Genomic DNA, 13,657 nt, shown 5'->3' on the forward strand with positions numbered 1-13,657 from the left:
TCATCATTTTATTTTGTCACACAACGACTATTACATCTACCCATGTGTTTACCCAACACATTTTGTAGATATAAAATACATATATACAGTTTAAATCATTTAAAACGTGTATAAAATTGTTCATCAAGCATAAATAGCAAGTATACAGATAATATGCATACACATCACGTAATTTATATAAAATACTTCATATCTATGTATAACCTGAAAGTAACTATGCACTCACTTGAAAGATGGTGACTCAGCACTCGGACAGTTCGATACTCTCAAAACAACTTTCCTTCGATAAAACCTAGTATCAATACCACTAGGGTTTAGTCTAACGATAACCGCGACTAATTAATAGTCTGACTATTATTACTATTATATAATCGTTAAACGATACTTATATAACTCATAATAATAGCCCAAATAATTATTTTAAGGACCTATAACATTACTATAATTATTTGAAAGTTATATTAAAAATTGCGTAAGCGTAGCTCACTTACAACGGATTTTAAAGAAAACCGGGCTTTGCTCGGAGCAGCGTTTCGAAACCAAAAGACCCTTTTTCTCGGGACTCCGGGAGCCTCGGGGCTTCCTTTGGGTGTTAGGGAGGTTTACCTAGGGTTTAGGGGGTTTGAAACTCTAGAGAGAGAAAGATCTTAGAGAGAGAGAGTGAGTGAAGAAAGGTGTGAAAAATCCGGAAGAGTTCGCACCCTTTTATATCCTGCGAGGCCTCGGACTACGCTGGGCGTAATCCTTGGCTACGCGGGGCATAACTTCGGATAGGGTGCCACCTCGGATCCAGCTGTCTCGCACTCGTTAGAAGGATAAGGCCGAAGGTACGCAGGGCGTACCGGATCTCGTACGCGGGGCGTAATGTGAGGCTACGTGGCATGATCTGAAGCGAAGCCTTGGTCAGCAAGCAACGGCTCAGATGCGGCCACATCATCAACTTCTCGCAGATTTCGCAATTTTACACTCCGACTTCTAAAAATCATATCTTTCGCATACGAGCTCCGTTTTCGACGTTATTTATATCCACGCGAAGGTGGGAACTTACTCTACAACTTTTGTTTAGACTCCGTCGGCTAATTTTGACTTTATTTTAAAAGTTATATTATTAACAGACCGGGACACGATTGGTCCGTTAAAAATTCATAACTTCTTCATTCGAAGTCCGTTTCCGTCTATCTTTTTATTGTTACGCTAATATTAACGAGATCTTCGATTCTCGTTTAGTTTGAATCGGCAATAAACCGTTCGATCTAATATTCGAATTTCGGGTTGTACACTGCTAAGCCGAAACTTCGAAAAATCATAATTTTTTCATACGAAGTCAGATTTGGGCGTTCTTTTTATGGACGCTCTTAGTTTAACGTATTCTACGACTTTCATTTAGATTTCTAAGGCTAAATCTCGATCTATCATAAATTCACTATTTACGCTTCCCGGTATCGTGTCGGTTCCATTGCGAAACTTCGACGAGTCATAACTTCTTCGTTATAACTCAGATTTCGGCGTTCTTTATATCCCCGGAATCCTTGTTTCAACCACTAAAACTTTATGTAAAGATATCGGGCTTATCTCACACTTTAATTTTGACGCTTATTTTTATCTTTTATTTATTATACATTTATAAATAAGTAATAAGCACACAAATACACATAATTCACATAATACTCAAATATTTCATCTTTATTACTTCAAAAAGAGTTACAATAGTTGACCTAGACTATTACATTGTCTAAAAATGCTTAGCCCTGAAACCCGGGCGTTACACTTTCTCTCTCTCTCTCTCTCTCTCTCTATATATATATATATATATATATATATATATATATATATATATATATATATCACACATATATACATCATCTTTTATCGTCATCTTTCTATCTTTCATGAAATTTCAAAAACAGATATACATACTTAGATTATCCATACCAGCAACTCATAATACACATACACACAACACACTGAAAATTGAAAATTCTCACCCATCTAAATTCCTCATAGGCTTCCTTGTTCATATGATTTAAAAAACACGATTTTGTTCCATGGGACGTCTATTTTTAGGTATGAAGCTTTAGTTTGAGGCTAATTTGTTGAAATTCTATTTTCATTCATGCCAGTAACCTAAAATCGAAGGAGAAATGGGTGATTTTTGTAGTCTTGTACTTCCACTCCTCACTCTCCAACCTTCTCTAATGGATCAAATTGGGTTTCCTCTCCTCTGTGTTCCTTTCACTTTATGACTCCTTTCCTTTCTTTCTGGTAGTGACTTACCCACTCCACCAGATACATAATTTTAATTCTGAGAACAGGTATCAGAATGTTAATTTTTCTTTTTCTTTTAGCAAGATAAGCATCTCAACACTTTAAAACACCTTCCTTCTCCAATTAAGTTTGAATATTTTCCAAAATCTCTTTAGTTTTGAGTGAAAAAACGGCTCATGTGATTGTGGATGATGATATTGAACAACTTCTTCTCGAAAAAACTAGCGAGGGAATGCAACGCAGAGGTGATCAGCAGAATCTAGTGACTAAATACTATTAATTAGGTCCTAATTTTATAGAATTGGATGACATCCTCATGCATACAAGAAATCTATATTATAAAGTGAATTAGTCGAATGCAAGAAGGGATAATCTTTATTACCTCAAAAAATTATTGAATGAATGGAAACTCATCAAGAAATACAACTTATTTGCTCTTGTAGAAGATCGTGAAGCATGTTTGAACATCAGGAAGAGCTTAAAGAAGATGATGAAGGAACTCAAAGGTGAAGATTTCAGTTCAGTTCAATAGGTGATGCAAAATACTTTGTTACTCATCATGAAGACCCAAAACACCCTACTTTTGAAAGAAACAAGAAAGATGTTTACAAGTGGAGCTCTATACATGGACCTCGCAACAGGTGGGAGGTGTTTTCCGGCAAGCATGGGTGGTTTTCCGGTGTAGTGGAGGTAGATTTATGGTGGGGATGGAGGAGTGTGGTTCTGGTGTTGAAGTTAGGATGAAGGGATGGTGAAATTAGGTAGACCTGGGTTTTCTTGGGGATGAGAGAAAGGGGGGGGGGGGGGGTAACCAGGGGTGAGATTAAGGGTTAGGTGTGTTTTTAATATTATAAAATGGTAAAAGAAATAAAAAAAACTATAAAAAAACAAATTAAAAGGGTATAATAGTCTTTTTTATGTTTGATAGGGACCATAACCACAAAAAAGATTTGATTTTGGACCAATGGTGCAAGTTGAAAAGATTTTGGACTCCATCCATATTTTTTGGCTAATCACACGAACCAAATTTATAGTTTAGTCTTAGGCCCCGTTTGGTTCGCTAGATTTCGGATGAATTAGGAGGAATTAGAAAATAAATTCCTTTCATAAATGTGTTTGGATGACCAAATCACATGAAACTAATTTCCAGGGTGTATATTAAAATCGGCAAGTAAAAGATTTTCAATTCTTTAGGTAAGCTGTATGAATCTTGATTCAATTCCTTATCAATTACAATGTTGACAAATTTACCCTTGTATCCTATTTCCAACTGATACGTTTTCTTGGAATCAAAACACAATCAAATTAATAGCAATATGCCAATATCTCTTCTACAATTACGTACTTCCCTCCACCGATTATATATCCCATCGATCGTTATCTACCATTCGATTCTTATTCTTCATTCATCTTCTTTGGTTCGGCTCGGGTTTATTGCTTTTGTGATAAACAATTTTTCTGTGATTTATTATGGTTATTACTTCATCGTGAGTGATATAGTGGCTACTGCTTCTATTTTTTTTTTTTTGTGATTCATTTTGGTTATTGCTTTTTTCGTTTGATTTTTCTCTGCGATTAACGATTGTAATAATACACAGTTTTAGTTCGTATTTTTTTACATGATTAGCAATTGTTTTTCTAGTTCTATCATTAATCAGAAATTTAATCATATTTATTTAAAAAAATTACAAAAACCACTTAAAGGGTATTTTGGTAATATTATATAACTCATATTCCAATTCCTTTGACAATTGGACAAACCAAACAGAAAATAGATTCCATTTCATATCAGCCAAACACATATCAACTTATACTTGATTTTAATTGTTCAGATTCCAATTCCTTTTACAAATTTCATTCCTTCCAAAAACATTCTACAAAACAAACGGGGCCTTAAAATTATCCATCTAAGATAATATCTATATAATAAAAATTATTCTATATTATCTTGGAAACTTTAATTCTTGCTACATTTCTTTTGGATTGAATGTTAATTTTCAAAAATATTTCTTTATCTTATAATTAAGTTACCTCATTTTCGTTTCAAATTTTTCTTATAGTATAAAAAACAATTTAATTTACTCGTTAAAACAGTATTTGTTTCTTTTTATTCTTATTTCAAACATTAAAATACATCAATATTTTTGTATGTTGAAAATCATTGATATTTTACATATATGACATAAAAGTTATGACAATCTCTTATGTCTGTCATAACACTGCTGTATGTCGTCCATTGTCTGTCAAAAAAACTTTTTTTTTCTAGTAGAAATCCAAGCAACTCCATAGTCTTTTCCAAATCCTCATGTATTATTTTCTAATTTTAACTTTTGTTTTAATTTTCATGTCTAACTAGGTTGTTTTTTTTTGTTTGTTTTTTTTAATCTCCAAATCGCCTTGGTTGCTTGGGATTTGATTTTTTTTTTCGTTTTTGATTTTCATGGCTGCTTGGTTTTGTATTGTTGTTTTGATATTCATCTCCAAATCGTGAAGGTTACATGTGTTTTAGTTTTTAGAACTTAATGTTTGTTTTGTAATTAAAGAAAGAACGAATTAATATGATGGTGTTGGGAATTTGCACATATTCACAAAGATTAGAGAAAGTTGTTATGTATTGAGAGCAAGAAAGAGTTCACAATTGACATACCTTATGAGTCGTAATTGTTTGAGTCCAATTTCTAAGTGCTTGGAGAAAAAGATGGTGGTTGAGAGGCTCTGAAACGAAGTAGGACTAATTAATTTTAAACTAAAACATGAATAAAGTTCAAATTTAGCACTAACTTTATGATGAACTCAACTAAAAACATAGAAAGAAAAATGATACATTTTACAAATTATAAAAATATAAACAAAAACAATAGAAGGAACAAACACAAAAAGACGACACAAAAAAAGATGTAAACAAAAAATCAAAATCAAATAAAAACATTATATGACCTACCGAAATTCAAAAATACAACAAAGAGCACATGCTGTTTGTGGTGGTAATTGAGCACCGACGGTCAAACCCACAAAGTCGAAGACATCGCTCAAAAACACAGAAGGATTAGAAGGAATAGCAATTGAATTGAAAATCACAATATAATTGATACATTATACGACATACCATAATTCGTCATAGAAACAAATAGAAATTCGTAGCCTTCAACATACCAGAATTTGTCACAGCAATAGATAGATATTCCTAGTCTCCTTATATCATTAATGAAAATCCTGAAATAAGATTTCAGAATTCCACTTACCAAATATTAGAGTAAACATAAAAAGTTAAAGGGGTTATTTTGTCATTATTAAAGTGTTTTTAACACATTTGACTAATATACAAAGAATAAGTACTCAATTAGAAAATTATTCTTCATGATGCAAGAAATATTATGTTTTTGTTTTATTCAACTTTTGTCGCTAACATACAACACAATACAAAAAAAAAAATGGTTCACTATGGGATTTCCAGGGTATTTGTTGACTCACCTTCTTTTATAATGTCAAAATTAGCATTCTTTATGATAAATGACCAATGATTCCATCTACTATTGTAAAAGCTTTAGTCTTTTTGATAAATAACCAATAATATATGGGTGGTGAGTCCTAGATTATACTAATTCTTATTTAGGGTGCATCCTTTTGAACGCTTTTGGAAGTTTCTTCAGATAACCGTATCAGGGTTTTTTTCAGTTTATGGTTGTTTTACAACTTACTTTAGTTGTCATTTGACCTTTTTGCCCCTGTGAGGCTGCGGCTTACCTGGTTTTTGTTCCAATCTTGATTGCAGTATACACCTGCTGTTGATACACTTAGATGCAAGCCAAGTTAACTACACCAGAGATTAAGATAATGACTATTTGTATAGAAATTTTACTTTGTGGTGAAAAGAGTCGTTTTGTATTTTTTTTTTGGAAATTGGCCATTAACTGTCACTGTGTGTGGGTGTTTCGGGCTAAGATATTGATTTATCTGTTTGTGTATTTTATCCCTTCTTTCATAGTTCTTTTTGTTGAAAAGAGTCGTTTTTTTGTTTATATGCAATCATTTTTTTTCTTTAACATATAGTAATAAATACAATTAGTTAAACACTTTAAGCATGCCTTTAGTCGTATTATGTATCCAATTGTATCGAATCAAATCATCCTAATATTACATTAAACGCTTTTGGTCTTAAATGAGTCAGAGGAAACTTTTGTTTATACTTGAATGAGTGAATTATTTGAGACTAAAATCTGATGGAATGGCGTTTTAACATTGAAAAGAATTTGCTCTTCTTTTCTTCACATGAATTGATGATCAACAGCATTTGTATGAGAGTGTTTTGAAATGAGAGCATAGATTCTTGTCATTACAATTTGTAAAACCTCTCTTAATCATTACATAAATAATTTGAAATAGCTTCGAGTTATTGACTCTTTGTTGGATTCACAACTTTAGGGTTAGTTGGGGTGACAAATTCTGTTCATTCTTACGATGTTCTGACCAGGAAATGGACCAGGTAGTTCTAATTCGTTCTTATATTTGACTTAACTTTTCTAGAAGTCAATGCTAATGCTTTTTTTTTCAGAATTCGACAAGCTGGAGAACCACCTTCACCCAGGGTTGCTCATGCAGCTGCTGTTGTTGGAACAATGGTTGTATTTCAGGTAACCATAATTATGAACTAAAGTGAAAAAAAGGAGATCTTTTAGCCATTTATCTGATTTTTGGTTTTTGATAAACCGATTGTGCATGATTAGGGCGGCATTGGTTGATAAAATAATAAATATTAAGATTCTTTCTCCATTTCGAGGAGGTGTCTCGCATGTGTGGACTTCCCTTTAACTTTTACTTAATTAAGTAATTAAGCTATATAGACTATTATTAAGTTGATAGCATCTAGGTTTTGGAACAATTATATATATAAAAGCCTTTATCGTTCTATTCCTCATGTCCTTGATCCATGATCTTTGTTTGTTTTCTAAACAACTATTTCTATAACTTAACTTTTACAATACTGTTAAATTGAACTAATAAATTAACAAAATAGAAGGTTATATAATAATGCAACTTTTGACATTGTTGTTGTTTTTATATGTAGGATCCTAAACATGGACACTGGTGGCTACAATTTGGATCAGGGGTGCTAATAGGATATTGGTCATCTTTTTTTATTCAGTCATCTACAAAAAGAAGCAAGTATGATACAATTTGGAGGGGAGATAGTGAACACAAGATCAGGGGGTATCACACATCAACTCAAATTGGAAGTGGCCATTTTGCAGATGAAGGTTTTGGAAAAGCTTCATACTTTAGGAATTTGCAGGTTGTTGATTGGGACAACAGTTTGCTTCCTTTAACAAATCTCCATGTATTAGCTGATAATCCAAATTGTTACAATATAAAAGCCGGAAAAAATAATGTTTGGGCGAATTGTATTTATGATGGAGGTCCAGGAAGGAAAGGAGGTTGTCAATAGAGGAAATTGCATAGTAGTAACAATATTTTTATTTACATTATTAATTCTTTCCCTCTAGAGGATTTTTGGAATTTTTTGTCTAAAAAAGATCCTTTTTTAAGTTTTATTTGTAGTAGGTTGCCATAATTAAGCCATGTTAATGAGGGCTCTTGTATATTAGCGTTAGGGGTAGTAACTGATTTTATAATGTATTATGGTTTGTATTTCGTAATGTGGTGATTTGATTTTTCATTATAACAGCAAACAATAACCTGACAACAAAATAAATAGCCTACCTTGACAACATATATAGGTGGAACTTTTGCACTTTATTCTTCAATATGCGGACATGCTAAAGTAAGCCTTTTACCAAATCAACAAACTGCTGATGAATCACTGTGTACATATAAATTCAAGCAATCTAATGATGGGAAATATTGTCTAGAGGGTTTCGTAACTTTAATTTCACAGAGTAGGAAAGACAATCAAAATCATATGACGGAGAACATACCAGGAATTGAAATTGCAATTGAGTGTAGATTATTGGAGGCGGCAACAGAAGGCGTCGTCGGAGATGTCAAACCCATATTTGAAATCCTAATTTATTGATAGAGAAGCCGTAGGAGATCTCAAATCCACACAGTCGGAAAACAGAAAAAGAAGAGGAGTCTGAAGATTTTGGAGAAACGTATAAAAACGATGATGGAGGAATATTCTCTAGACGATTTCATAACTTCAATTTCACAGAGTCGGAATATAAGAAAAAAGCAAATTCGAGATTGAAACAAAATCAATATCGAATAGAACAAAACATACCCAGACATCAAATTTCAATTGATTGTGGATGGTTGGAGGCAGCAACAACCGTTTTTTGGCAAGAAATTGAAACTTAGACAGAAAATCAAAATCGAATAGAAGAAAACATACCCAGACTTCAAATTTCAACTGATTGTAGATGGTTGGAGGCAGCAACAACCGTTTTTTGGCAAGAGAAGTTGAAATTCTAAGTTCTTGATTGATAAGGTGTAGGAGATGTCAAACCCATAATTCAAATTCGGAATTGTTGATTGAGAAGCGTATTCAGAATTCTTGATTGAGAAGCGTATGAGATGTCAAGAAGAGAAGTCTGAAGAAATGGTAGAAACTTATGGAAGCGATCATGGGGGTAAAATTTTAAAAGTGTTGATTGTTATGGAGAATTTGGAGAAACTATTGGAGAATTTGGAGAAACCTAATGTGGCGAAACTCTAAACTTCAAAAATTATAAGGCTAAATTATGAAATGCACAAAAGACACTGTTAACAAACGTTAGGACTTTTAATATATGTATATAATAATTGTCATATCCTACCCGTTCGGCTAACGACCCACCACTACTCAAGGAAGCGGTGGGTGAGAGTGGACACCCATTCAATCACCATTTTATAGGCAATTTCCTTATACCCCCCTTATAGACCAGCTTCGTAAATGAGGCTTAGTAACGGTAAGTCTGATATATATATATATATATATATATATATATATATATATATATATATATATATATATATATATATATATATTAGATTTTTAATTTTATATAGTGTAAGGGTGTAGTTTAAACCTTTAAAATACTAGGAGGTTTAATCTCTTAAATAAATTAGACTTTTAATTCAATTAAAACTTTAAACCATTCAATTATGGATTTATTAATACTCTTTTAAACAACCTTTTAATTAAAAACTTTTAATTCTAAATTTAAATTAAGAAACCAAAAGGTTGTATTTTAAACATTTAAAATACAAGGCTTTTAGAACTTAATATTTCACGATTAAAACTTTTAATCATATAGGTTTTGATGAGGATTAGGACGAAATTCCTGATTTGGCGCATTTATCTTCAAACACTAAGAACCAAGTCAACCTAGGATGGATGAATGACAGAGCACCTAAGATATATGTCCCTTAGGTATCCTTTGAATGCTAGGAATACATAAAATTCTTAAAGCAGTGAGCTTAAAACAAACTCGCTACAATTGTAAGTAACTGGAAATTCACATTATTCTTTATGTGGCCATTTTAATTCCAATGAGAATATAAACATTTCTTCAAAATAAAGTACAAATTATAAAGCATCAATGAGTTTATAAATATTTAATAAGAGGTTTTGTAACATCAAAGTATCAATAATATCATCATTTGCACACAAAATTTAAGTTTCTAATTAGGGTATGTCCTTCTATGAAGTTGAAACTACAAACAAAACTAAGTAAAATCATAAACTATTGAAACAGAATATGGAACAGGGAAGGCATTCATCTCATAAGCTATTGTTTAGAAATCAGAAACAATTCAATGATATTATTCTGAAACTAGGGTTTATCTGACACTTTAATGTTAAAGTAGAAAGATTAGAGATGTTACTTCTCAAGATATAACAGAGTAGTGACAGGGTGATCGGTGGCAAAAATGGTGATAACAAAGAATCATATCACAAATCGGTGGCAGAAATAACAATGGTGTGATTGGTGGGATCGTGGCAAGTCAAAAAGTGGTGAAACGAGGATGGAAATGGCGAGGCGGCAAGTTGATTTCTTAAGCGGAGCAACCCTAATCAATCGACGTTTGCTTTGATTTCTCGTGGTGTTGATGATTTTGAATGATAGTATGAGAGATTTGAGAGTATTAGTAGTACTAACTACTAAGGCTTTGAGGGTTTTGTTAAAGAGACGAATCATATAATTTGTCATTTCATGTAGATCGTCATTTTATGCAGAGAATGACACCTATGACATTTTCCCAAGCGAGTCAAGATAGTCAATGACAATTATCGACCTTATCTAATTAATATAAAATATCTTTTGGAAATGAAATTTGAACGTCATTTTAATATATTCAACCATTTTGTTTTAACTTTTAACGCCATTTTAATATTTTGTTTGCCACTATTTTTTTAACTAAAATAAAATATTATTTCTAAATGAAATTTGTGTTAAATAGATAAAATAGTCATTTGTTATTTTCTTAATGCAAAAACAAGCTTACAAACTATAAATAATAAATTGAAATATCACAATAAAAAACTGTTATGAAATTCATTTTATTGTGTTTTTCTTTTATTTATCAAAAACATGTTATTTTGTAGCATAAATGTAAATTTTCAACCCTATATTTAAAATTATCACTTTCAAATTCACATCTTTAAGAAGTTTATGATTATTTTTTTCTTCCAAACATCTCTCAATAAATGGATAGAGTCTAAAATCATTTCAACTTATACCACTGGAATATTTAGTAAAGTTATATATATATATATATATATATATATATATATATATATATATATATATATATATATATATATTCCACCTAACTTCATCAAATATATCATATATTTAAAATTACATTAAACTGCAAATTTGATCCCTATGTTGAGCCAAAAAATATGAATGGAGTCTAAAATCTTTGCAGCTTGCACCATTAGTCCAAAATCAGATTTTTTTGTGGTTATGGTCCCTGTAAAATATAAACTGACTATTATACCCTTTTAATTTATACTTTACAATTTTTTTTCAGTTCTTACTATTTTTATAATTTAAAAATAAAAAAGAAATACTAAACTCCAACCTCACGCCACGGTTGCTCTTTCTCTTTCTCTTTCTCTCTCTCTCTCTCTCTCTCTCTCTCTCTCTCTGTGACATCCCCATTTTCACGATAATAAAAGACCGATTTTGTTTATGCTTTGTTTAAAATCAGAGTAACATTTTAAATAAAAGTGTTGCGGAATTTGTCCCAAAACAAAATATGATAAAGATTTATCAAAAGCATTTCCATAGAAATGTGTTTCATTAAAAAGACTCGGGATGTCATGTTCGATACAGATCATAAGCATAAACAATACAACATAGGCCTTACTACATTATTCCGTATTTACATGCCTAAAATCCCTTAATCTCTCATCCCAAGACATCACATCTATGCTCATGCGCCACTACCTTTAATACAAGAAATTGAGTGGGTCAGACTTGGGAGTCTGGTGAGCACATAAGGTTTTCAACCAACAATAAATAAGTTTATTAACTTTATCAAACCAAACAAACCCGATTGCCCGTTCCCGTTATCCTCACTTTACGTCCCTAAAACATCTAACACAAGGGACCTAGTCTAAGGAGTATCATCGGGATGGACACTACTGCTGAGGGGATTCGTTAGCAATAAATATCCTTAAGGCAACCATGTGGGGGATGGAGTACACCTGGTGAGCACACAGGTCAAATAAACACCTACAGGTTGCGAGCCTGCTAGCGTTCTACTAGACTGTCTAGAATAGTCTGTGGTCGTCATCTATACTCCGCTAGATGATTGGATCATTAATAACATCTATAACGAGGTCTCTCATCATTTTATTTTGTCACACAACGACTATTACATCTACCCATGTGTTTACCCAACACATTTTGTAGATATAAAATACATATATACAGTTTAAATCATTTAAAACGTGTATAAAATTGTTCATCAAGCATAAATAGCAAGTATACAGATAATATGCATACACATCACGTAATTTATATAAAATACTTCATATCTATGTATAACCTGAAAGTAACTATGCACTCACTTGAAAGATGGTGACTCAGCACTCGGACAGTTCGATACTCTCAAAACAACTTTCCTTCGATAAAACCTAGTATCAATACCACTAGGGTTTAGTCTAACGATAACCGCGACTAATTAATAGTCTGACTATTATTACTATTATATAATCGTTAAACGATACTTATATAACTCATAATAATAGCCCAAATAATTATTTTAAGGACCTATAACATTACTATAATTATTTGAAAGTTATATTAAAAATTGCGTAAGCGTAGCTCACTTACAACGGATTTTAAAGAAAACCGGGCTTTGCTCGGAGCAGCGTTTCGAAACCAAAAGACCCTTTTTCTCGGGACTCCGGGAGCCTCGGGGCTTCCTTTGGGTGTTAGGGAGGTTTACCTAGGGTTTAGGGGGTTTGAAACTCTAGAGAGAGAAAGATCTTAGAGAGAGAGAGAGAGTGAAGAAAGGTGTGAAAAATCCGGAAGAGTTCGCACCCTTTTATATCCTGCGAGGCCTCGGACTACGCTGGGCGTAATCCTTGGCTACGCGGGGCATAACTTCGGATAGGGTGCCACCTCGGATCCAGCTGTCTCGCACTCGTTAGAAGGATAAGGCCGAAGGTACGCAGGGCGTACCGGATCTCGTACGCGGGGCGTAATGTGAGGCTACGTGGCATGATCTGAAGCGAAGCCTTGGTCAGCAAGCAACGGCTCAGATGCGGCCACATCATCAACTTCTCGCAGATTTCGCAATTTTACACTCCGACTTCTAAAAATCATATCTTTCGCATACGAGCTCCGTTTTCGACGTTATTTATATCCACGCGAAGGTGGGAACTTACTCTACAACTTTTGTTTAGACTCCGTCGGCTAATTTTGACTTTATTTTAAAAGTTATATTATTAACAGACCGGGACACGATTGGTCCGTTAAAAATTCATAACTTCTTCATTCGAAGTCCGTTTCCGTCTATCTTTTTATTGTTACGCTAATATTAACGAGATCTTCGATTCTCGTTTAGTTTGAATCGGCAATAAACCGTTCGATCTAATATTCGAATTTCGGGTTGTACACTGCTAAGCCGAAACTTCGAAAAATCATAATTTTTTCATACGAAGTCAGATTTGGGCGTTCTTTTTATGGACGCTCTTAGTTTAACGTATTCTACGACTTTCATTTAGATTTCTAAGGCTAAATCTCGATCTATCATAAATTCACTATTTACGCTTCCCGGTATCGTGTCGGTTCCATTGCGAAACTTCGACGAGTCATAACTTCTTCGTTATAACTCAGATTTCGGCGTTCTTTATATCCCCGGAATCCTTGTTTCAACCACTAAAACTTTATGTAAAGATATCGGGCTTATCTCACACTTTAATTTTGACGCTTAT

General features: G+C 33.0%; 1 long non-coding RNA gene across 2 annotated transcripts; it reads right to left on the minus strand.

The window, feature by feature from the left end:
• Positions 1 to 4,830: 4,830 nt before the first annotated feature.
• LOC145100008 (uncharacterized) lies at positions 4,831 to 8,847 on the minus strand. Of its 2 annotated transcripts, XR_013704760.1 has the most exons (4): positions 8,199 to 8,536; positions 7,984 to 8,083; positions 5,207 to 5,478; positions 4,831 to 4,980 (listed from the first exon to the last, which is right to left on the minus strand). It is a non-coding gene; the product is annotated as an uncharacterized LOC145100008 (long non-coding RNA). The 2 variants fall into 2 exon arrangements; XR_013704761.1 differs by lacking the exons at positions 7,984 to 8,083; positions 8,199 to 8,536 and adding an exon at positions 8,615 to 8,847.
• Positions 8,848 to 13,657: the final 4,810 nt, after the last annotated feature.

Source organism: Lactuca serriola, chromosome 4 (genome assembly GCF_051521515.1).
Source record: "Lactuca serriola cultivar US96UC23 chromosome 4, Lser_US96UC23_V15, whole genome shotgun sequence".
NCBI lineage: Eukaryota > Viridiplantae > Streptophyta > Magnoliopsida > Asterales > Asteraceae > Lactuca > Lactuca serriola.